The following is a 25,703-nucleotide window of genomic DNA, read 5'->3' as shown; positions in this document are numbered from 1 at the left end:
TGCAGTTGGACTACATTTCCCAGCCTGCCTTTCAGCTGGATAAGACCACGTGATGGAGCTCTAGGCAATGGAATCAATGTGGATCATTTCCAGGACTGGCCCAGTAGAACCTTTCCTGCAAGAGCCTTGGTCTCTTCTTTCTGCTCATTGGAATGTTGGCTCCTCTAATGACCTTGGGTATTGGCTGTTGGAGATGGCAGAGACTCTTTTCCTCTTTAAAAAAATTGGGATGGTGGCCACTGGGGGTCAGGGAGACTACACGGGGCTGCAAAGCCTGTAGGCTGGAGCCGCCACTGCCCCAGCTGCACCCCCCTCCACCCCAGAGCAACAAGAAGTGATGGCGACCCAATGAATGACAGGCTCCTGAGCCTGACACACCCACCTACGTCCTGTACAGATAGAGCACCGTGTGCGCGCTGATGGGGACTCAGCGCGTGGAAAGGTGGCCTCAGTCCCACAGTCCAGATCATCTGGGGTGGAAAATGTGGAGCTGTTTATGGTTACTTCCAGGCCATTCTAAAAGAAGTGAGTGAGCTTTTAAACTCACCCATTGAGTTAAATGTGCCAATTACACAGTGTGGCATTTTCAGAGAGTTCTCTTAAAGTCACTTCAAAGGGACCTACGTGTGGAAATGAACTTCACTGTGGCAGTTGAAGAGCAGCCCCCAAACTATCAAGTTTGGCATCATCAGTGAGTGTTAGTGGAATGGCTAAAGGACCCATCTCAGGAGCTTGAGTTTACTGCTGACGCTCTTAATCAGGATGCGAAGACTTAGCACGCTCGGCGACACCGACAGTGGGCTATTCAGGAATTTAAACCTTGGGGTACTGAGCTGCAGTATGTGGGCCAACTTCTTTTTTTTAAAAAATTGTTGTTCAAGTACAGTTGTCTCCATGTTCCCACCACCACTTCCCCCTCCCCACCCTCCCCCACCTCCCACCCTCAACCCTTCCCCTCTCTGGCTTTGTCCATGGGTCCTTTATACATGCTCCTCAATGACCCTTCCCCTTCTTTGGACCAGCTCCTTAAAGAGGCCGTGAGAGACAACTCTGTCTGGAGCCAGAGGGAATTACAGTTTCGCACCCCACTGGCTGCAGTGACTGCACTGCGGTGGAGAGGGCAGCCCGACACACTCTGGAGGTGGTCGCACTAGGGCCCCGTAGTGAGAGTGCATGCAATGATTTGAAAGGGATTTTGTAGGGTCTTGGTCTTTCCAAGTATCCAATCTGCTCAATCAATTACTTGATTTACAACCAAATCACAGTCCCCCTACCTAATTGCCTTCCTTGTGGATATCTACAAAGATATACTAGGAAACCAACGTGATGACAAGGAGGACATTCTTAGTAAAACATTAGAGCTGTGTGAAATCTTAGCTAAAGGGAAGGGCACTGTCAGAAAGGAATAATGGGGATGTGTCGGAAGATCCCTCGGAAGCAAACGCAGCCCCGAAGGTGACCCACCAACAAAGGTCCAGCAATGTCACCATCTAGGGAAACCTGATGGAATGCTTCTATTTCTCTAAGAGACTCTAACGCAGAAGTTTAAAACTGGAGGGATTGTTCCCTTCACCTGTGGTGTAGGCGCGCATCGCACAGGTGTTGCTCTTTAACGGGAAGTGTGCGTGATGCACCTCAGGTGCTGCTGCTTTCCACCTGAGCTCTAAGCAATCCGATTCTTTGAAAGCGGAGTAATTTAGGGGGAGGGAGAAGAAACGAAGCCCCTTCAGGGAACTTTTGTAGTCTTATCAACATCTACCCTAGTCCCTTAGCATCGGCTCTTCCCTGAATGGTCTGTGCAACAGGGCTTGTGGCATCAGGCAGTGCGGTCGCTTGTATGTATGTGACTTACACATCGGTTCAGGGAGCCGATGGGATGCAACTGCCACATTAGAGTGGCTCTGCTGTCACAGTGAGCAACTGCTGACGCCCAAAGCATGGTTTTATAACAAAATGATAGATGTTTCTATTAAAAATTAATACACTTTATTTTTAGAGCAATATTAGGTTCACAGCAAAATTGAGCAGAAACAGAATTCCCATAATGCTCCCCCCACCCCCGCCCACCCCATGCACAGCCTCCCACTCTCAGCTCGGCCCGGAGTGGGGCACAGGTGATGACCGGTGAACCTGCACTGACACCTCAGGATCAGCCAAGACCCCTGGTTTTGGCCGGAGCTCACTGTTGTGCATGTGGTGGGTTTGGGCCCGTGCATAACGGCCCGTGTATAACGGCCCGTGTATAACGTCACGTGTCCACCATTACGGCATCACACGGAGTAGTTTCGCTGCCCCAGACATCCTCCCTGCTTTGCCCATTTGTCTCCTTAGTTTTGCCTTTCTCAGGATGTCTTATCATATTGTTGCAATCATACAGAATGTGGCCCTTTCAGATTGGCTTTTTTCCACCCAGGACTACACACTTAATGTTCTCCCATGTCTTTTCGTGGCTTCACGGTTCATTTCCCTTTAGAGCCGCACAATATTCCACTGTCTGGACGGACCACAGTGTACGCATCTGCCTGCTGAGGGGCATCTCGGTTGCTTTCGAGTTTCTGCAATCAGGGATAAAGCTGCCATCGACACCTGGGTGCAGGTTTTCATGTGGAGATACATTTTCAGTTCGTTTGGGTAAATATTAAGGAGTGCAATTGCTGGGCTGTGTGTTAGAGAGTGTTTAGTTTTGTAAGGAACTGCTGAACGGTGGCTGCACCGTTTTGCATTCCCACCAGCAATGAGTGAGAGTTCCGGTTCTCCGCATCCTCGCCAGCACTTGGTGTTTGTTGTCCGTGTTCGGGGTTCTAGCCTTTCTGGTAGATGTGGAGTCGTACCTCATCATTGCTTCAAGTTGCATTTCCCTGATGACAGGGGAGGTGGAGCACCTCTGCGTAGGCGTGTTTGCATCCTCGTATCTTCTTTGGTGCAGTGTCCGTTCAGATCTTTGGCTCATATTAAAGTCAGGCTGTTCGTGCTCTTAGTGTCAAGTATAAAGAGTTCTCCGTTCATTTTGGACAACGGCCCTTCATCAGACCTGTGTTTTGCGAATACTTTCTTTCTGTCTGTGGCTCGTCTTCTCATTCTCTCGGAGGCCCCATTAGGAAGCGTTACCCATATTCTAAGCCAGTTTGAGGAGAAAAACCATGTGCCCAGAATTTTCTGGTAAAAATGTAGAACTCTAAGAATAAAGAGAAAAATCCTTTTCTAAATGCTTCTAAACAGAAAGACCTAGAAAAACCACTTGGCTTTGCCCTGGATGTTGTATCCGACGTCCCCGACCGTCCGTCCTTGTGAAACTCCTTCCACTCGGCTCCGCGAGCCTCGCCGTTGTCCCGCCCTCGTCACACTGTCTTTAAGGACAGATCGTCATGTGTTCTGAACATAAAAATACATACAGCCTTTGACCCAGCAGTTATACTTCCAGGAGTCAAATCTACAGAAATAAAAATGCTTGTCTCATTTACGTATGTGTAAGGATATCTAGAGTGGCCAAAATATAAACAAAAGGGATAACTATCAGGGAAATGGTCAGACAATTCATGGGATATTATTGAAGTATTATAACAGCATCAAAGAGGATGAATAGAGCTAAACCAGTTGTTCTGACAGAGTTGAGTAAGAAAATCAAGATTCAGCCCTGACCTGTATAACTCAGTTGGTTGGGAGTCTTTCTGCAATGTGAAAGGTCACTGGTTCGATTCCTGGTCAGGGAACATACCTAGGTTTCAAGTTCAGTCCCCGTTTGGGGCACGTACAGGAGGCTACCGATCGATATTTCCCTCTCACATTGATGTTTCTCTTCCCCTCTTTCTCCCCTTCCCTCTCTCTAAAAATACATAAATAAAACATTAAACCCCCCCCGAAGATCAAGATTCTAATCAAGATTAGACAAAACTGTCTAATACGTTCACAGCGTATATGTAGTGTGTTCATATGACGAGCACATGCAATTGCAGAATGTAAGCTCAGCTGGCACGGGCACTGTGCCGTTCACCACATGGTCTGCAATGGTTCCAGAGCTGACTGCATGTGCTGCCCCACAGAAGTGGAGAAGTTTACAGTACCCAAGGGTTTGAATTATTTTTCAATTGTTCCACTGAAAATTAAAGTAGTTGGAAACAATTTTGAAATCAGGCTCAACCCCAAATCAGAGAGTCTGGAGATTTACAGTGTTGGGACAGAAAGGATCCTGCCCCCTCCCCCCGCCCCCCCCCCGGGAGACAGACTCTGCATCGCTCCTGGCTCCGCAACCGGATTGCTCTGGAAGCTCGCGCAAGTTTCTTAACCTCTCTGGGCCTCCTCTTTTCGTCAGTAAAGATAGAGTATCGGAGAGGAGATCATTAAGATTCCTTCCAGCTCTGAAACCCTGTGCTTCTCCAAAGGGGGGCCGGTCTTAGAGCCGACCACCCAGGGGGACAGCTCGCTGGAGAGCATGCCTCAGCCTTCGTCCCGGGAGGATGCACCGCTAGGTTCTCGTCACACCATCGTGAGCAAGGGCAGACCCAGGCAAAGCAACGGAAACAAACTCGGAGCTGATGTTGATTTATCGCTAAGATGTGTTTTTCCATTTTCTCTGGCAAGTTCGCTCTCAAGCAGAATGGGCTGCAGAAGGACCAGCTGGCAGGAGGCGCACGGGCCCTTCTGCTTGGGGAGGGGCTCCGAGTCCCAGGCCCCCCTGGGAGCCCTCTGTTCATCACTGTCACCGCCAGCTCTTCTGTGTGAGCTCCACCGCCGCCCCCGGGGCTGTGGTCGTCCTCGCCTGGTGCCACACACATGGAGGCTTCTCCATCAGGGGTCATGTCACCTTGACAGCTTTCTGCTCCATCCAGAGGTGCGGTGTCCCCCCCGCTGCCCCTCCTGGCTGTGGAAGAGTGTGTGCTCTGAGAGCACTGGGGGCAGCTGTGTCCGGGCGGGCAGATGGCGTGCTTCTGCCGGGCTGGATGGGGGAGGCGCTGGATGGCTTCCCGAGGGTGAGAGCACAGCCTGCGGCGTCGTTGCCAGAAGATATTCTATAGCTCAAGGAATGACGGGCCTCCTGCGCCAGGCGCCTGACATGCTCGGGCCCAGATGACTTCATGTGGACAGTGACACTGGCTTTGTCATAATAAATAGCTCGTAGCAAAGGGCCTGGCAGGCTGTGTGTTTTCTCTGTTTTATAGATTGGAGGTATGGAAACAAGAAACAGGCGGCTTTTGTTTGGGAGGAATATGTGTGTCAAACTTGAGAAGCTTGGGGGGAATTTAAAGTCTTTTTTTTTTTAAGGGTTTGCCTCCTGATGGTTGACACCCACTGGAGGGCAGAACAGACTGTCCTTATCTCATGATCTCCCCACTTCAAGGATCTGCCGAGGGGCTGACGTGTCCGTCCCCGTGAGCACTCACACCCGAAAGCGGCCTCCCACCTGCGGTGCTGCGCGGAGCTGCCTGGCACCTCGAGGCGGTTCTGAGAGCGCATGCTCTGGCCAACCTGCACTTCAGAGTCTCCAGGATACAGTGAAGTATCACTCATGCCAAGACACGGGAAAATCTCTATTCGAATGAGCAAAAACAAGAGCCTCTGCTCTCGGGGCTCACTTTGAGGGGCAGATGCTGCCTATGGCCACGGCTCCCTCGTCTCTCTGGGCCTCAGAGCTCTCCCTCAAAGGCTTTGGCACCAGCGGCAGAGCTGGCTCCCTTCTTCCAGCAGTCTCCGAGTCCCGTGTCCCAGATGCACGCCTGGGGGTTGCTAGCCAGGGCCTCGAACCCACGGGGCCCCGATCAGTGCGCCTTTCTTGGGCTGATAACCTGGGCTTTCTCTAGATAAATACCATGGGGAGGGAGCCCCTGCCTTCCCCGGTCCAATCTTGTCTCCGACACGCAAGGAAATGCCTTCCACGGGTGATGCAGGAACCAGGCCTGCTCGGCTCTAGAACAACTTGGGGTTAAGCTCCACCTTCCTTAACTTAGTCAGTGTGCGCTGACCGCACTGGAAACCATTGCTGGTACATTCGGGGAAAGGGCAAGACCTCCTACGGCTGCCTACGGTTTAGAGCCCTGTGCATGGAGTGTGTATTTGAATCAAAGTTTAAGATTTAGAGCAACAAATTAAATAGGTGTTAGCCTGTGAGTACATTGGCTGGAGGAACTCTCGGGCTGGAGTATCTGGATGGCAGATTATTTCTCCTTTGGATACATTTTTGTGCCCTTGATGTTTAGGGAATAATTCACCAAAAAGATTATGCGTGTTATTTCCAAGCGGCCAATCTGCAGCTAATTTTGATGGGAGAGAGGCCATAACATATCGTGGGTGGGCTGTGGGTTCCAGAGCCAGACGCCGGGTGTGAGTCTCAGCTCAGCCGTTCCCCCTCTCGGTGTCTCCGATCCTTGCCCGTAACATACAAGAGCACCCACTCGGCCGAGATGTGGAGACTCATCTCTGTGCAGATCCCGTGCTGACAGGGAGGCCTGGCAGGAGGTATTTGATACGGCTTAGCTTTCCTTATTCATTGGAATGAAAATGCACAGTGCATCTCCATTTGTTAGCACTGATTTTTGTTAGCATGGAAATTGTTTAAGTGAAGTACTTCTAATCCGGAACAGAAGAATTCAGTGACATTGGAAAGCTCAAAGGCTGCGGTAACAGCCACGAAGAGGTGCTCGCAAGGAAAGCCTTGCCAGCCTGAGGGTGGAGTTCATGGCCACAAAGGCACGGCCTTTCGAGGCTTGCGGGCTGGCACTCTCCGTTGGCAGTGGGAGTGTAAATAGGCACCAGCTTTATGGAGGGCGTTTTAGTAAAGTTTGTTATTTTTTTTAAAGAAAATCCTTACATCCTTTGGCTGGACGATTGTACTGCTAGGAATACATCCAAATGAAATATCTAGGACGCGAACCATGTTTATTTGCAAGGCATTCAAGCAATATGTCTAATAGCCAGAAATAAGAAAAAATGAAAACTATCTAACAATAAGGGGTTGTTTGGTAAAACAACTAAGGCATGTGCACATACAGATTAATCAGCCATTAGAAGTAATATTGAAGATGATTTAATGATGAGAAAATGTCAACAATGTATTTTAAGTGGAAAAAAGTTGACGAAACTCTGTTGAGTATGATTTTTCTAGAATCGACCTCCTGCCCACTTGCCTTCCCGGGCTTCCTTCACAGCACCAGCCACAGGACAGTGGCACGGTGACCTGCTTCAGGCGGGGTCGCTGCACCCTCCTGTGAGTCACCAGCCCTCGCACGGGGCAGGAGGGCACAGGTGCCTGTGGCTCCCACACTGCTGATTGCAGTGAATGTTCGAGATCACAGCGTGGTCTTAGTGTGATAGCAAGTGAATGTTCGGGCTGTTTTAACTGGGAATGAAACAGCTTTGTTTTTCTGCTCATTCTTTGAGGCAGTAGAAGGATAGAACACAAATATTCCTCTCTACCTCGTAGGGGTTTTAAAAATTAATTTCTCTTTGCTTTTTCAGAAAAGGCAGCTTTCTTTTTTTGTTAGCTAATGGTTAAGAATCTGGATTTAGACTTCTGGCCAAGACGGAGGCGTAGGTAGACACCCTGGGCCTCCTCGCACAACCAAGATAGGGACAACAATTTAGAAACAGAATAACAACCATAACTGATAGAAAAATTGAACTGTATGGAAGTTGGACAACCAAGGAGTTGAAATAGATACGTTCATCCAGACCGGTAAGGGGGGGCGGAGTCGGGCAGCTGGGCGGAGAGGGGTCGAGGCACAAAGAGTGTTGGGACCAGGTACGTAAGACCTCAGTGGGTGGACCCTGGGTGCACAAGTGGCGGCTGGCAGGCCCCGGCCGAGGGGTGGCAACCGGCAGACCCAGCAAGGTGGCGATTGTGAAGCGAGGCACTGTGCACAACCCAGGATCCCAGCGCTGGGAAATAGAGCCCCGGGGCACTGATTGAAAACACCTGATTGAAATAGAGCCTTAGGGACACTGATTGAAAACACCTGTGGGGGGTAGTGGCGCAGGGAGAGACCCCCAGCCTCACAGGAGAGGTCATTGGAAAGTCCCACGGGGTGCACAAGCCCATCCATGTGGGAATTGGCACCAGAAAGGTCCAGTTTGCTCAGGGGAAGTGGTAGAAGAGACTGAAGTCCACGGAGACCAGAACAAGCGCCATTGTTCCCTCTCGGACACCACCCCCACATACAACGTCACAACCCAGCGACTGGGGTGCCCTGCCCTGGTGAACACCTAAGGCTCCACCCCTCATATGTAACAGACTCGACCAGACCAAAAAGATGGCCCAAACAGAAGAAGAAATGAAAGCCCCAGAACTGATCCTTTTAAGTGACTAAGAGATAGCCAATCTATCAGATGCAAAGTTCAAAACATTGGTGATCAGGATGCTCACAGAATTGGTTGATTTTGGTCGCAAATTAGATGAAATACTGAAGGCTGCAATAAGTGAAATGAGGAAAAATGCACAGGGAACCAATAGGGATGGAAAGAATCCTGGGTGTCACATCAATGGAGTGGACCAGAAGGAAGAAAAAAACATACAATCAGAAAAGAATGAAGAAATAAGAATTCAAAAAAATGAGGAGAGGCTTAGGAACCCCCAGGACATCTTTAAATGTTCCAACATCAGAATTATAGGGGTACCAGAAGGAGAAGAGGAAGAGCAACAAATGGAAAAGTTATTTGAACAAATAATAAAGGAGAACTTCCCCAATCTGGCAAAGGAAACAGACTTCCAGGAAGTCCAGGAAGCTCAGAGAGTCCCAAAGAAGTTGGACCCAAGGAGGAACACACCAAGGCATATCATAATTACATTAGCTAAGGTAAAAATGAAGGACAGAATCCTAGAAGCATCAAGAGATAAGAAGACAGTAACCTACAAAGAAGTTCCCATCAGACTGTCAGCTAATTTCTCAAAAGAGACCTTACAGGCAAGAAGGGGCTGGAAAGAAGTATTCCAAGTCATGAAAGGCAAGGACCTACATCCAAGATTGCTCTATCCAGCAAAGCTATCATTTAGAATGGAAGGGCAGATAAAGTGCTTCTCAGATAAGGTCAAGTTAAAGGAGTTCATTATCACCAAGCCCTTATTTTATGAAATGTTAAAGGGACTTATCTTACCTTCTTAGGAAAAGAAGGTAAAAAACATGTATAGTAAAATGACAGCAAACTCACAATTATTAACAACCACATCTAAAACAAAAACAAACTAAGCGAACAAGTAGAACAGGAACAGAACCACAGAAATGGAGATCACATGGAGTGTTAGCAATGGGGGGGTGGGAGGAGGAGAGAGGGGGAAAAGGTACAGGGAATAAGTAGCATAGATGGTAGGTAGAAAATAGACAGGGGGAGGGCAAGAATAGTATGGGAAATGTAGAAGCTAAACAACTTATGACACACGGACATGAACTAGAGAGGGGGAATGTGGGTGGTGGAGGGTGTGCAGGATGGAGGGGAGTGAAGGGGGGTAATAGCATAATCAATAAAATATATTTTTTAAAAAAGTATAAATAAATACATAAATAAGTGGAACAACAAAAAAATAAAAATTAAAATAAAAAAGAATCTGGATTGACTAGTTAACTTCTACTGTGGCAATAACAAGAAAGCAAAAAAAGGTTGAGGAAAGAAAGCAGTTGACTTGGAGAAATGGGTGGGCGTCCCGCCCGGAATGAAAGCAGGGAGAGAGCTCCGAGTTCCCGCCAGCACCTCTGGGAGACGGAAGGACCCCAGAGAGGCGTGCTGTTGGGGTATGACAGGACAGGTGTTCTGAGCCTTGGTAAAAATTGCATGGGCCACACACAGAGGGAAGACAGATGTCTTGGCGATAACTGGAGTGGCGCAGAGGACCCGCCGGGCTCCCACCCGCTGTGGAATCGCACAGGTTTGCATTCAGTTCTGGGGGGTGAACTGGCCAGTCGGTCGGAAGCTCCCCTGAAGTCACTGCTTGCGAGACCGTAGACCAGGCTTCCGTTTCAAATGCTCTTTCAGATTGTCTTTATTTTCTTTTTTTTAAAGATTTTATTATTTATTTTTAGAGAGGGAAGGGAGGGAGATAGAGAGAGAGAGAGAGAGACAAACATCAATGTGCAGTTGCTGGGGGTCATGGCCTGCAACCCAGGCATGTACCCTGACTGGGAATTGAACCTGCGACACTTTGGTTTGCATCCCGCACTCAATCCACTGAGCTACGCCAGCCAGGGCTCCAGATTGTCTTTATTTTCTACACCCTTTCCAACATAATTGATCAAAACAAGCTCCTCTAGCCTAGATATCCATTCAGATACAAGTCGTTTATATTTCAGAAGGGTGAACACAGTACCTCATACTAGAACAACTTAACAAAACACAACAGGGAGAGTAAAAACAAAACCCTCCCCTGGTGAGGGACAGCAGAACACAAACAAGTTTTGTCTCTCTTGGGACCTTTCCGTGGATGAGTCAACTCTCCAAGACTGTTTGTTTACTCCATTAGTTGTTATGTTCAACCTCCTTTTCAACAAAGACTGCATTGTTTCACATCCCAGTGTCTGACTGAAGTCCGCTCAGGTCTGGTGATTGGCTCTCGTATTTCCCTTCGGTGACAGCCAAGCTCACCCAGCGGTGATGGAAATGAGACAGCAGAGTGCAAGTTCAAGCTTCCCCAGCCTTCCTGTCCCCAGAAGACCCTGGCTGAGGCCAATCTTGCCTATTTGGCAGGAAGAGATTGTCAGGCCACAGAAGAAGTCCCCATCCCATTCACACCAGGAGTTTTGTACCCTCTGGATCCCTCCCAGCCGCTCTGGAGCCTGGGTCCCTGCCCGCTCACCGGCAGGGACAGGTCGCTGACAACAGCCGTGGTGGCCCTGACTGGGAGTCGGCGGGGACGAGGGTGAAGCAGCGGCGGCCAGTTTGCCAGTGGTGCTGTTTTTTCCCAGTAGACCTAGCACTTAGATCTCGTTTTGATCCTAAAGAAATCTGGCGTTTTGCCATTAAAATAAACTTCCCATTGGTTTTGTGTTTTAGATTCTCTTCAGCAGAATAAGGAAGTACTTTGTTCCAAGTTTGCTGCAAGATTTTAAAAATCATGTAAGGATATTGATTATTGTGATGGATATTTAAGATAAATGTATGATTTTCTCCTTTAAGCTGTTAATGTGGTGAGTTACATTAATTTGTACTAATGTTAAATCAACTGATTTTCTAGAATAAACAAAATTAGATCAGGACATTATTTTAATATACCTGTTTTTCTTTTGTTATTATCTTGCTTAGTTTTTTGTATTGATTTTCATTAGCGACTGACTGTTAATTTTCCTTTCTCATACACTCCTTGTCAGCTTTGGTATCAATAACTAATAATAACAATAATAACAGCAATATATCATTGGATGCTTCTTTCCAGCTTCTCACAACACATAATGTTTTCAAATACCTGTTTTACACATGAGAAAACTGAAATTAAGTAACTTGCCTTTAGCTTGTAAATGACCCGGGCTAGGATTCAAACTCAGATGGTTTAACTTGAGACCCTCATTCTTAATCATGCTTCTCTCTCTCTCTTCTCTCTCTCTCTCTCTCTCTCTCAACTACCTGTGTTATAATGACCTCACTAAGTAAGTTAGCAGGCATTCCCTTGTTTTTTGTATTCTAGAGAAGTCTGTGCAAAAATGTAATTATCTGTTCCTTAAATGAAATGTTGATTCAATTTCTTTAATGCTTATTGGACTGTTTTTTCTTGACTCAGTTTTGTTGTTATATTTTCCTAGGGAGAATCTAAAAAATGTTCCCTAGAAAAATCTTCCTGTTTATTCCATGGTATATATTTAATTCATACACCTCTGTTCCTATGTATTGTTTCTAATATTCTCTTAAGGTTTTTACTATTGGTGATTCTGGAAGCTCTGTTCCTAACTGTGCCCGTGGTGTCTCTTTTTCTGTATCAGTCTCACTCAAAACTTGTCATTTTATTAGTCTTTCCAAAGGACCGACTTTATTCCTCTTTCCTGTGCTTTTTTACAATCTCATGACTATTTCCTCTTATCTCTGTTATTTTCTACTTTATATTGCATTTTAATTTATTTCAGTTTTCCCCGATCTTCTGGAGGTATAGGCTTACATCACTAATTTTTGGCCTTTCTTTTTTACCAATCTAAATATTTAAGGCCATGAATTTCCATCTCAGTTCTGCTTTAACTGCATTCTGAAAGTTTTGATAGGTAGTATTTTCACTATCATTTAGGTAAAATATCTTCAGTTTTCATTTTTTGGATCTAGAAATGATTGAGAAGTGTTCTTAAATTTTAAACATGGCAACTTTAGTGATCTCTTATTCATTTATTTTCACGGGTAGCATTGTTATGAAATGTGGTGTGTGGTGATCATTCTTTTAAATGTGTTGAAACTTGCTTTAGGCACAGTATATGGTCAATTTTAAAAATTTTTATTTTTCAATTACAATTTACATTCAATATTAGTTTGCGTTAGTTTCAGGTAAGGTCAGTTTTTATAAATATTCTGAGTGGCTATTGAGTGCAGCAATATTCTCTCTGCCCCTTAGGTCAAATTTTTAATTTTTTTCAAATTTATGTCTTTACTGATTTTTTTGAATGCTTGGGCTTGTAATTTTTTAGAGTGTTACATAAAAATCCATAGCGTTGGTGGTAGATTTATCTATTTACATGCTCTGTCCGTTTTGGTTTCTGTAATTTGAGGCTTTGTGCTAGGCACCTAATAGTTTAGAATTATTCTAACTCACTAGCAAATTAAACCTTTATTATTACTTAGTGATCTTCTTCACCTCTAGCAATGCCTTTTGCTTTAAAGTTCATTTTTCTAAAGTTACTGTAACTATGGTAGTTTTCTTTGAATGGCATTTACTTGCACTTATATTAGTCTTTCCCTTTTAATGTTTCTGAGTCCATATGTTATTATTATGTTTCTTAAAAGTGTCCATTAATTATTATCTTTAGCTGGGGAATTTAATCTCTTTACATTTATTGTGATTACTGCAATAGTTGTGTATGGCTCCCATATTATTACATTATTTTGTGATTTCTACATGTTCTAGCACGTGTATGTTTTCCTTCTCTTTCCTTCTTTTGGATAGATTGGTTAGTTTTTCTCACTTCAGTTTCTTTCTATCATAGTTTAAAAGTTACGCATTCTATTTCTATTTTCATAGCTATTATCTGACTTGCATAATTTATCAAAATATGAAGCTACTCAATGCTAAACTGTCTTTCCAAAACACATGAAGTCCTTAAAATGCTCAGTTTCCATCACCCCTTCTAACATGGTGCTATTGCGTGTATTTTTATTCTATTTTAAAATTATTCCCTAAGAACTTCATTATTATCTCATTCTCCCCATTCTTATTTTATAGACCAGTGTTTCTCTAGTTTTACCCACATATTTTCCCCTTTCTTTGTTTTTCATTTCTTTTGTATTTTGTTCTTTCCACCTGGGATAATAAATAATCCTTTTTTCCCCTGAAATAAATGCGTAAGGATTCCCTTTGGTGCGGGTCTGCTGCTGCTGAGCTCTCCCGGTTTTAGTTTTTCTTCAAAGATCTTTATTCTATCCCGGCCCTCGGGAGACGTATTTGGTGGATGCAGTCTTCCTGTTGACATGGTCTGCCGCGGGGGGCGTGTGCACCCACTCCCCCGCGGGGCTGTCCCACAGGGGACACGCTGCATGTCTACCTGGACGGTGGGTTTACAGACAACTGGGACAATGGTTTCCACTCCGAACAAAACAAAACAAAACCCTCTCGCCCACGTGTCACAGAGCTGGAAACATCCACCTCTTGATGAGAGCCCCTGACTCTGAAAGCCTTCTGTTGTTCGAGTCCAGCCTCTCCCGTCAGCAAGAAGGAGGGGCGTTAGTGGTCACTGAGGTCAGCTCTGCACGGCGAGTTAACTCGGGCAGCGCTTTCACTGCAGGGCTAGGCAACCGTATCAGCTCTGAGGGGGCTCACAAAGGGCTGGACAGGAAGGCGGTTTTTGAAAGAGGGACGGGAGGGGTTCAGCTTCTGAGCCAGGAGGCTGGCCTCGGGAAGTCTGTTCAGTCTGCGAAGGCGAGGCGGCAGGATCCGGCGGCTGGGAAGCAGCCAGCGGGAAGGAGAGCGCTGGGCGGTGGCGGTGGTGGTGAGTGCTGACCACGTGCCTCCCAGCTCCGGCCCCACAGCCTCAGCTGTGGCCTTGAGAACACGACGGGTCAGATGAGAGCTCTCTCCACTGCCCCGATCCCTGCACTCCCCAAGCCCGCAGAACTGTGCTTCTCTTCCCCCTTACCCCTTGCTCTTCAGTCGTTGGCTTGTAAACCTTCCGTCTCTTCCACTAAAACCAAACCCCAACCCCAGTACTGTTACATACGTAATACAGTATTCACTGCAGAAGATTCGGAGAACACAGACAATTCTAAAGAAGAAGAATAAAGCTCATGTATGTATGAAGTTACCGTTAGAAGATAATTATTTACCATTTTTGTATATTATTTTTTTGGATTTCTGTTTTTTGTATGTGTGTCATCTCTTACTTTCTCCTTATCTACCCGCCCTTCCTCCCACTCCCAACGTCGGATGATGATGCAGGTCTGTTTTCTCGTTTACTCGGTCTTCCCACTGAACTCACTTTCCCTGTTGCTCCGTTTCTTCTGTCTCGTTGCTGCGTTTTCTAGTCTTCCCTCCCCTCGTGAGCACAGGGCGTTCACGCCCGCCCGGGCTGCACTTCGGCCACTCTCACTCAGTGCTCGACTCCTAACAACCGTGTTCTGCCCCCCTGCCCTCCAGCCCCCGCCCCCTCCAGATGCCGGCCAATGCTGTCGGAGACCTTGGCGCTGGCAAACCCGGCAGTCCTCTGTCTTTGCTCATTCTCCTGATCTTGTGCTGACATTCGCCACTTTGGGTTACTGCCTCCTGGAAACTCTCTCCTTCCTTAATTTTCGTGAGAATTTCACCCTGTTTTCCTGCCTTCCTTCCTTCCTTCCTTCCTTCCTTCCTTCCATACATATCCAGCTTCTTGGGGTTGTCTTGCTTATTAAGTGCTGGTAGTCTTCATGGATCTGCCCTTGGTCCTTTCGATTTTATTTCTTTTTAGAGAGAGGAGAAAGGAGGGAGAAAGAGACGAAGGGAAATGTCAGCGTGTGACTGCTTTTCGAGCATCCCCCCGCCGCCCACGTTGGGGGCCTGGCCCACATCCCAGGCATGTGCCCTGACTGGGAATCGAACCAGTGACCCTTTGGTTCTCAGGCCGGCACTCCATCCACTGAGCCACACCAGCCAGGGCACACATTTGGGAGGGTTTTATGGGCCAGCCTGAAAAGGTTGAGCATCTTTCTGTCCACATGCTCCACCTAGGACTCAGTCACCTGGGGAGTGCAGCCAGAGAGGCTGGGCAGTGGAGACGCCGGGTGTCCAGCAGGGGAAGGGACACAGCTGGGCGAGCAACTGGCCAGGCTGTGCTGCAGCCGCCTTTGAGGAATACCACAGCGCCCAACTGCCCAGAGGTGTGACTTCTGCGGGCTCTGCCGAGAGACCGGCAGGATGGCAACATGGAAAGAGTCCTTCAGGGCAGCCCGGAACTGCCACCTCTGTGAGGTTCTGCAGAGAGAAGTCCGGAAACAAGGCCAGGGATGAAAGGTGGCGCGCCCCACGTGACCTCCTCTCCACGAAGCCGCACGGGGACTCCCAGCTCCCCCTCCCACCCAGGAGGACACTGGACAGCTGCGGCCGTGCTCTGGACATGCCGTCATTGGTCACTGTCTTTTTCCCACATTCACTTGCAAGTTTGAACATGTTTAATGCTTTTAGATTTTCAAAGATAGCTGAAGTCTTTCAAGTTCTGGTTTTTTTTTCTCTTGGTCCTTCTTCTTAACTCCTTCAGTCTTTGTCTTTTTCTCTCTCCCATTGCTAAGTATCTTCCGGAAAGCGTGGCCTCAGAAGGTGAAGAGGCACCGAGCAGACACACCCCGTGCCTGTCCTCCCTGTGGTCCCCTTTGCTGGGGCCATCACTTCTTTGGTGTCTGCGAGGCCTAAGGCGTTGGCTCATTGGACCAAATAAGGGGCTCGACTGATGGAAGGCCAATTCCCTGAACATTTCCTCACCTGTAAAATGTGGATGAAGATGAAAATGAGTCATTCCCACCAGCCATCCTTTCCCTTATAAAAATGTTTCATGGAAGGACGTCTTTGATATATCCGGCGGGCGGATTTCTACGAATACTAAATAGTAGTCATTAAAAGTCTACATTTATTTGTCCCAAGTCAAATCTTCTTTCCCTTCCTTTTTGTTCCCAGTACAACCGTCTCTTAACGGCTCTGTCTGCTTTTTTTTTTTTTTTTGGTCTCATGGGAGTTACCAAGAGGCAGTTTAAAGAGCTTCGCCCCTCCAGGCAGGCCACTGGGGAGTCCCAGCCCTGCCACTCACCAGCTCTGTGGCCACGGCAAGTTCTCGAACATCTCCTGTTGTCCTCATCTGCAAAGTGAAGGAAATAACAGGACCTGCCTAAAGGGTGGCTGTGAGGGTTACACGAGTTAATGGTTTTTGTTGAGAGGCAATTGACATGTAACATCGCATTCGCTTCGAGTAAACAATGCGGTGACTCAGTGTTTGTAGCTGCCGCCAGTTAGGAAGAACTGATTTTCTTGTGCTGAGAGCACTTAAGACACACTCCCTTGGCCTACATGTGCTTCCTTGGCTGCTTTCAGACTCCACATTGTTATTAACTGGAGCCACCATGCTGTACGTGACCCCCCAGGACGGACTGCCTTTATAAATGGAAGTTCGTACCTGTCGATCCCCTTCGCCACTTTGCACACCCCGCCCCCAGCTCTGGCAACCGCCAGTGTCTCCATTCTCTGCGCCCACCAGCTCAGCTTTATTTATTGACTTAATAAGTTAAGTTTTGTAAAGAACTCAGGGCAGTGCCTAGCACGTGTTTAGCTTTTATTATTGTTATCTACATTTTAATCCATTCAGAAAGCCGGGGGTGGAGTGTAGAGACCTTTCCTTTTTCTGTGAACACTCTTCAGTGACTGTGTTGCCCAAGTGTAAATGTCACTCAGGGGCCTGGATGATCTGGGCGGTGCGCCTCCTTCCAGCATGTTCTCTCTCATCAGAACCAACCATGAGCTTATTCTTTGGACACACCGGTCTCTTTCCTGCCTCTGCATCCTGGTGCGTGGTGTCCTCTTTGCCTGGAACTCGATCTTCCCAGGTGGGGGTTTTCCTCCTGGCGTGGCGCTCCCCTCTCATCCCGAGAAGATCTGTGGCTGAGCGAACGGCTGCTTACCTGGGGCTTCTTCCCGGCTCCCTGCAGCCTGTGTGAGTGAGTGCTCGCGGAGAGGGCAGCCGCGCGCTGTCAAGTGGACGGTCACAGTGAGGAGGCAGGAAGGTGTTTGTTCCAGCTCGGACAGTCAGACGTCTCCAGGCTAACCTTTACACTTCCGGGCCATGCGGTCCCCTCATCTGTAAAGGGGGGATACAAGACATCCTCTGCCCCCCTCACAGTGCTCTTGAGAGGCACACATGATGTCAACAACATGAGCATTTTGTGGGATTGCAAAGAATAGGAAACTTTGCAAATATGCAAAAGGTGATCATTGTTATGATAGACGGGATTGAATAGAAAGACTGTGCCCGAGACTTGGATGCATTGCCAGACATAATTGGCACCAGGCCGACTGCCTGCTGTGTGCAGTGCACGGTCCTGTCAGTTCCCAACGGCCTCGGGGTTGCAAGGGTGGAGCGCGGCTCAGGGAGGTGTGGGAACTTGCCCAGGCTCCCGTGGCTGGTTGGCAATAGGCACATAAACTAAGGCTGAGAATTGGATCCAGACCCATCTGACCCTGGGACCTGGGTGACCTGCGCGGTGGCCTTCTGCCTCCAGACCTTATGGGCGGGGCCGGTACCGGGAGCGCGCAGAATTCCGAGCAGCACCTCCAAGCAGGGTCTTCAGCCGCGGGCGGCACCTGACTCCTCTGAGGACGCCTCTCAGAGTGCGGCGGTCACGCAAATGCAGCCCCAGGCGTCCACTCCATGGGTCTTGCGAAGGGCCCGGGACTCTGCATTTTAATAATCCCTCCCCCACTAAAATCCAACTGTTTATCCCCAGTAAGAACCTCTACTTTCACATCGAAATGAAGGGCAAACTGACAGTAACCAGAGGGGAGGTGGGCGGGGATAATGGGGGAAAAGGGGGAAAGCGTTTTCAAGAAATGTATGTAAAGGACCCATGGACGAAGCCAAACAAAGAGGGGTGGGATTGGGGGTGGGAGGTGGGGACGGCTGGGGTGGAGGGGAGGGTGGGGCGAAATGGAGGCAACTGTACTTGAACAACAATAAAAAAAAGAAAAAAAAGAACCTCTACTTTTAAACCTGAATCAGTGGGGCACGTGGTGTTCTCTCTATCTGGAATGCACCAGCCTTTGTGCTGGGCACCGGGGCACAGACGTGGGTAAACCTGACTCTCTGTCCTCAAGGACTTTGTGTGTGTGTGTTTTTTTTTAAAGATTTTATTTATTTATTTTTAGAGAGGGAAGGGAGGGAGAGAGAGAGAGAGAGAGAAACGTCAATGCGCGGTTGCTGGGGGTTATGGCCTGCAACCCAGGCATGTACCCTGGCTGGGAATCGAACCTGTGACACTTTGGTTCGCAGCCCGCGCTCAATCCACTGAGCTACGCCAGCCAGGGCTTGACTTTGTGTTTTAGAAGAGAGCTGACTGTGTGTAATTGCTGCCCAGCAGTCAGTACAAATGGCACCCATGCACGGGGAGACGGGGTCGTGGGGAAGTGGACGCCGGACCCCGTCGGGCCCTGGAAGGGTCCTCCACGGAGGAGAGCACTGGAGCCAGAGGCCTGAAGGAGGAACAAGCACTTCTCAGTAGAAATAAGTGGCCCAGAGGGCGTTTACGATTTATCCAACGTGCAGCAGGTCCGCCCAGCTGGGGCTGTTGGCAAGAGCAAGCACTGTGGAGACTTTGGGAAGGATCGGCGGGAGAAGGAAACGGAGGCCCACGGCAGTTTGCCCTCGTGGTCCCAGAGGACCTTCGCCGCCATCCAGGTGCGCTTTCTCATTCACGTGCGGACGCGCTACCTGTTGGATCTGTACTGCCTGTGAACTTGGGACTTCTCTTCCTGCGTCTTCCCGGCCCTTCCACATGGCCACGGGAGCTGCTCTTGGGGGTCACCACCCTCACCATCTCTTCCCGGGCCTCAGACGCCCCCAATCTCTACAGTTCGTCACTCTCTTGCCAACCCCCCTTGTCTTCCTGCACCGCCTGGGACCCTCCGATAGTCATTCCAGGGAAACGCTGGTAGTGCGTCCCCTTTGCCCGAGGAGAGGACAGAGGAGAGTTTATTTTGACAGTATAAATGAATCAGTTCAATAGTATTATCTTTGGAAACCCCACATGTTCTGTGTAAGAAACATGGTCTAGGGAAGGGACAGCGTTAAAATTAATGGACAGAGAGTATGCCGTCAATACTGACACATTTCAAAGCATGGAGCCGGGACACACGCATGTATGGGGCGGGGCAACAGGAGGGTTGCAGTTGATGGGGTGGAAAGTAACACAGTGACTGATGAATAAAGATGCCAGCGTGAACGCCGTGTTTCCCATACTCACACCTGTCAGCCTGCCTTTGCCGCACCCTAGTAACTGTATAGGTGTGCTCTGGTAAAACACGAAGTCGAATTATTTAGGGTGAACTTGTCAAATGCTGTACTGTATGGAGGTCCCGTTTACATGCTTATGTTTGTATTTTCTTCAGAAGTAGGCCATTCTGCTCTGGTTCCTGCTTAGCTGATTATGAATGAGCAAATTGGGACCTAAATGTTACTGCAGGACGGACAGATAATATATGAATTACTCCAAACTCTCGGTGAATAGCAAGCAGTTAGAATTTCTCCTCTAGTAGGCTATGACCTTGGGGTCCAGAGCCAACTTAAATGAGGTGTGCCAATGCTGAAACCCTGCAACGGATTCTAAAGGCATGCCAGACAAATTTGAATATTTCCCCAATAATTTCACTTATTTTCTAATGATGCTGTACTGATTTTTTTTTATTGCAGATGCTATTGAACTTAACAGTTTTGTCAAATGTCCCGTGCAGTCCAGGAGCTGCCGCCTTGCTTTGTTCTCTCACTGTCCTGCCCCCGGTCCTCCGTCCCCTGGTCCTCTGCCCTTGGTCCTCCGTCCCCGGTCCTCCGTCCCTGGTCCTCCGTCCTCCGGTCCTCTGCCCCTGGTTGTCTGCCCCAATTCCTCCACCCCTGGTCCTCTGCCCCTGGTTGTCTGCCTCTGGTCCACCGCCCCCGGTCCTCCACCCCTGGTCGTCTGTCCCGGTTCTCTGCCCCCAGTCCTCCACCCCTGGCCCTATGCCCCTGGTCCTCTGGCCCCGGTCCTCCGTCCCTGGTCCCCTGCCCCCGCCCCTCTGCCCATAGTCCTCTGCCTGTCCCGGGCAGTTGAGCATCTTGAGGAAAGTCCTGGACGAGGGCTCCTTTTCATTTCATCTTCCTTGCGCGTGAGCACATTTCTCAGTGTGCTCGTTCCAAATCTTTCTGACCCGCCCAGTTCCTAGCCCTCATCCCTATTTGCTCATTCTGGGCATGTGACCTTGTCCCCACTCTCCAGAGGAAGTTGAGGCAGGCGTACAGTCCCCTTCCTCCTCTCTCCCGCTCAGCCTTCCTCCGAATCACTTGGTTCTGCTGCCTGTGCGTCTCAGGGAAGGAGCTGCGCCTCACACCCAAGAGCAGCGTTTTTACTTGGTCTGCCCCCCTCCCCACCCCAGGGACGCCCCAGCCCGTCATGTCATCCGCAGGTCCCTTCTTTCCACGCCCTTCTCCTACCCCCTCCAGCCTTCCCTCGGGCTCAGCTCTCCCCAGTGTGACAGCATCTCCTTTTCTAACGGCTGTTCTGTCACGCCGGGCCCTTAGAGCTCCCTTTCCTCCTCATCAAGCATCTAGTGCAGATCAATTTTCTTTCTCACCGCCCTGCCTTCACTCTGGGACCCACCGGAGCTGTTTACCTCCGTGCATCTCGTTAGAGTCAGCATGTCTGTTCGTTCCCGGCTCTTTGCACACAACTTTTCTTCCGTCTTTTGTGACTTCCGTCTGCTGTGTGTCTGCTGGAAAGCCCTCCTCCGCCACAGGACGAGCTCTTGGGCGCAGACGCGACCTCTGCTCCGGCGAAGTGCAGCCCCCACCCGAGAGCTGACGTCTCACCAGGTCCGTACGGTCCCCCTACGTAACGTCCCGGCTGCGTCCCACCTGTAGCATTCCCAATCCCCCACACCCCTTATTGACCGAAACACACTTAACTGCAAGTAAGTTTGCTTTCCAAGAATGATTTCCCGGTAACTTTTACATGCGTAGCAGAGAGGTTTGGAATTACACAATCCGATCCGGGGGATTCGGGGACACACGGCAGCACACAAGTTGGGATTAATAAAGACCCCGACCAGCTGCATTAACTTTTGTGTGCAGGGAATCCGAGTAGGGTCCCTAGGAGGGAGGCCCGTTGAGCATGAAGGGTCAAGCTGTCTTCCACGGATGGGGCCGGGGCAGGATGAGCTTGCCGCTTGGCCTCTCGCAGTATCTGGTTTGTCCTCCTGGCCGGCCCTGCGTGGAATGTGGGGTGGTCACTTCAGGTGACTCGGGCCTTGATGTCAGGCCACCAGGCGTTAAGAGCCTGGCCAATAGCTCTGGCCGAGCCCGCTGGACAGGTAGTGAGGGTCATCTTCCTCCTGAGGTCCGGGCGACACAGTCCTGGTGCTGATCCCCTGGAGGAGCTGGTCTCCATGACGACATTCTCAAGAGACGGATCAGGAACCAGGCAGTTACAATGTCACTTGACAGTGAGAAATAGAACTTTTGTTCCCCCCTGTAGGAAAATGTGCAGGAGAAACCGAGAGTAAGCAGGGGGCTGTCTGGCGAGCACAGACGCAGGGGGTGGCGGGGGGCGGGCGGCATTGCCTGCCCCTGCCCTCACTGCAGCTGCTAGGAGGGCAGCCGCCGCAGAGCTCAGCTGTGTGCCGGCAGGTCACCAAGGGGCTCACCCACCACCGACGATGCAGGGGTGCCTCCTCACCTCCCACGCGAGCCCGAGAGCCAGCGTTCCCAGAATGGCTACAACCCTGCCGAAACCCGCCCCCTTGGCTGGCGGGCGGCCTCCAGGCGGCCCCCCAGAGAGCGCTGCAGGAGCGCGTTACAGCTGCAGGGTATTCATCAGCGGGAGCTGCCTGCAGCGCGCGGTCCCCCGGCAGGAGATCAGAGAGCTGGCCGTCAACCACCCGGCAGGGCGGACGGTAATTTCCTTGGGCTGTTTTTAATCGACAGAGCAGATGGCGACCCACACTGGGTTTATCTGGGGTTTCACAAGTGATGTCACCACGTAAGATCGTCACCCCAGGGACACAGACAGCCCCCCCGCCACCCCCAGCCACACACACACAGACCCAGGGGAGCAGTGGAGGGACTTGTGTGTCTCGCATCGGAGTCACGTCTAGCACTCACCCCAAGGAGACCCCCTTCCTGGGCCCTGCTCTGTGGGGTCTCACCGAGCAGGCTGTTGAAATCCGAAAGCCTCCGTGAATCATGGGTAACCCCCCGAGTGTCTACCACTCACCTTGCCTCCTGGAGGACAATGCCAATAAAAATAGTGTCACTAGGTTTATGATAATAGGTTTATCATAACTCTGCTCAGAATAAAACCACTAAAACTGTATGGAATATGACTTCCACGAATGGAACATTTATCCCGTAGATCATAAAAGTAGAGACATGTGTGAATACTATACTGAACTGATGGCAAAGACAGCTCTCCTTTTGCCTCTCACCGTGGGCCGAACCACTGTTCACTGTAGTCTGCGTGAGATGCTCCCCGGAACAGCCCGGACCGACTCCCAGGGAGCAGTGAGGGCCAGACCAGACGAGCGTGAGAGCGCCCAGCTTGGGCTCTGCTCCTGGCGGGCACTTACCATGTGCTGCATTGAAAGGGGTTTGAAAATAGAATTCCCACCTGGCTGGCGTAGCTCAGTGGATTGAGCATGGGCTGCAAACCAGTGTCGCAGGTTCGATTCCCAGTCAGGGCACATGCCTGGGTTGCAGGCCATGACCCCCAGCAACCGCACACTGATGCTTCTCTCTCTCTCTTTCTCCCTTCCTTCCTTCTCTAAAAATAAATAAATAAAATCCTAAAAAAAAAAAAGACAATAGAATTCCCATTTCATATATTGTGGCACTGCTTCTAAGTTGATTTTTCACCGAAGAACTCGGCAAACTTATTTTGGGATTCCTCGAGTTTAACGGTCTCAGGGTCGGCGGATGCAGCAAACACGTCTCACGACGAGGCCGTCGGGGAGGTCGGTTGGGACTCCCAGTGGGGAAACCCGTCTATCAAAGGCATTTCCAGAGCAGAAACCGCATTTCTTCAGCTCGGCCGCAAGACGCTCCCCGCGTGAATTGCTTCCCTGGGGCGGGGCCGGGCTCTGAGGCCCCGAGGGAGCTTCTGTACCGGGGAGGGCGCCTGGACCCAGCCGGGCCTCTCCAGGATGAGCTGTTGCCAGCGGGGAGGCCGGGGTTCCTGGCAGGTGAGGGAAAGTCTGGATCAGGAGGCGTTACTAGCGTTTGGATTTCCAAAATAGTGTCCCATGGGGCTCTGCTGGGTGTCTGAAGGGCTGGGGGAGAAAAGAGAAGGAAACGGCAAGGATGCTTTGTGTGGAGCTAATGGGAACCTGGGTGACGTTCGCTAGAAGCCAGGGGGCCGTTCTGGGAAGTGAATTGGGCTCCAGTGGGGGGGGCCCGGGGAGGCTGCTGCCTTTGGTTTGGTGGCACACATGTCGAGGACGGCGCTGTGGCCACGGAGAGGAGGGATGAGCTGAGAAGGAGAAGCGTCTTTGGCTGCGAGGGACACGGGGCCAGCGGACACACAGTCCCATCTGCCTTCCGCACTGACCGGTGGCACGAGCTCGCGAGAGTCATTGCTCTTCCTAGGTCCCTGTTTCCCGCCGCCTTAGGTGGGGCCTCGGCCCACGCCATTCCCAACGTCCTTCTGTCCTCAGCTCCGGGAGGCCCGCTGGTGCCTGATCACGGCGTGCGTTGTGTCTTCCTGTGCACCCGGCGCTGTGTGGATAGTTACGCGTATTTTCTCACCGACTCTTTGCAAACCGTCCTGGCAGGTTCAGGGGCAGCGTGTGCTCTGCCCCAGCCTCTCAAGAGAGGCCTGAGCTGGGCGCTGCCAGGGAGTTGTGCTTCTGTCTGAGCATGCGGAGAGGCACCCGGGCCAGCCCGGTCCGAGTCTGTTCTGGTCCAGGGTGATAGGGAGCTGTCGAGGTCACGGCGTCCTCTTGCAAAGGTGTACGTTTTCCTCGCTCACTCTCAGCCGCCAGGACCTGGGACCTGGTGTGAGGGAAGAAAGGAGGTTTTCTTTGGGCCGCTGGGGAACTCCCAGGGCCCACGGGGCCGCCTCAGGGGAGCCCCTCCGGCGTGTCAGCATCCCAGCTCTGCAGAGGAGGGACCTGGAATTCGCAGAGGGTTAGGATTTTCAAGTTAAAAGGGTTGTTTGCAGTCAGCTACTCTAATACCCGGATCCGCCTGAAACCCGCAGGCAGCTGTGTGGGGCCCGATTCCGAGACTGTGGGAGAGGTGGGTCCCTCTGGGGCTGCGGGGCAGGCTGTTCAGGGAGCTCCGCGGGTCCCGCAGGGCGCCCTCTGACCCGGCCTTCTTCGGCTGTGCGTCTTCCAGGCCACGTGGCGTCCAGGCGGGGCCCCCAGTGTGAGGAGCCTGCTGTGTGCTGGAGAAACGGGGCCCGGGGGGCCTCTCCGGGAGGCGTCTGGGAAACTCGATTCAGATCCAGGTCCGTGCCAGGTTCACGGGTAACTGGAAGTCCAGATGCCTCCCTTTTCCCCTGAATCAAACTGTTGGGTGTGAAAGTCGCCTTCGTGTGTCCGGGCTTGATGTCATGTCACTGTCTCGGCCAGGCATTTGGGAAAGGGAGTCGTGTGGAAACGTGTTCAGGGGAAGAACGATCACCTTAGCTTATTCTTTATTTTTCACTGTTAGGTCATTCTGTTAGTGGATGATTGGGGCCTCTGCCTTCTTAGTCTCCTGTGTTCGTGTTGCCCTCTGTTTCTCCACAGCGGGGAGGGGGCCAACCGCTACCACCCAGCGCCTCCCGTCGGCTTGGAGGGTTGTACGTGCCGTCTATGCATCTCCACTGACGCAGACCCCGGACGCCTGCCCCTGAGTGTCACCAGGTAGACAGAGAAGTAAATCAGGGACAGGCTTGGTTTGCAAAGCTGCCCTGGGACGGCCACCAGCCCAGATGTCTCTGCGCCCTGAGAAAATCTGGGTAACGGGCACATGGTATTTGTTGTATTACTCTTCCCACTTTCCTCTGTGTTTGAAGCACTTCATGCAGAGAGAGGCTGCTGTCTGGTTGTGTGGGAGGGATGTGGGGATGAAGCACCCCGGGGGGTGGAACCTGCGGTGTTTGGGAGCCCGGCAGGCTGGCTACGGGAGAAGAACAGGGTGGGGCGCCAGGGGACTGATGGTGGCTCTGCCAGCCCTCGCCACACAGGCCTCCCTGCCCCCCTCTCTCGCCCTCACCCCTCCCCTGTGACAGAGGCAGGGGCTTCAGCCCAGCCAGTGAGGGTTCATCATAACTTTGCTCAGAATAAAACCACTAAACCTCAGTGTGACCCCCCCACTCAATGTGGCCCTGCCTGAGCCCCCTTCCTGCTCTGCTCCATGGGGCGGGGCATC

The 25,703-nt window shown here is 50.5% G+C and overlaps 1 pseudogene; it reads left to right on the top strand.

Moving 5' to 3' along the window:
* The first annotated feature begins 193 nt into the window (after positions 1-193).
* Positions 194-19,061, top strand: LOC123821885 (annotated as a pseudogene).
* Positions 19,062-25,703: the final 6,642 nt, after the last annotated feature.

This window comes from Phyllostomus hastatus, unplaced genomic scaffold (genome assembly GCF_019186645.2).
Source record: "Phyllostomus hastatus isolate PE091 unplaced genomic scaffold, TTU_PhHast_1.1 phas_contig_40, whole genome shotgun sequence".
Taxonomy (NCBI): Eukaryota; Metazoa; Chordata; class Mammalia; order Chiroptera; family Phyllostomidae; genus Phyllostomus; species Phyllostomus hastatus.
The sequence above is the reverse complement of the archived record's forward strand: the minus strand, read 5'-3'. Positions and strand labels throughout refer to the sequence as shown.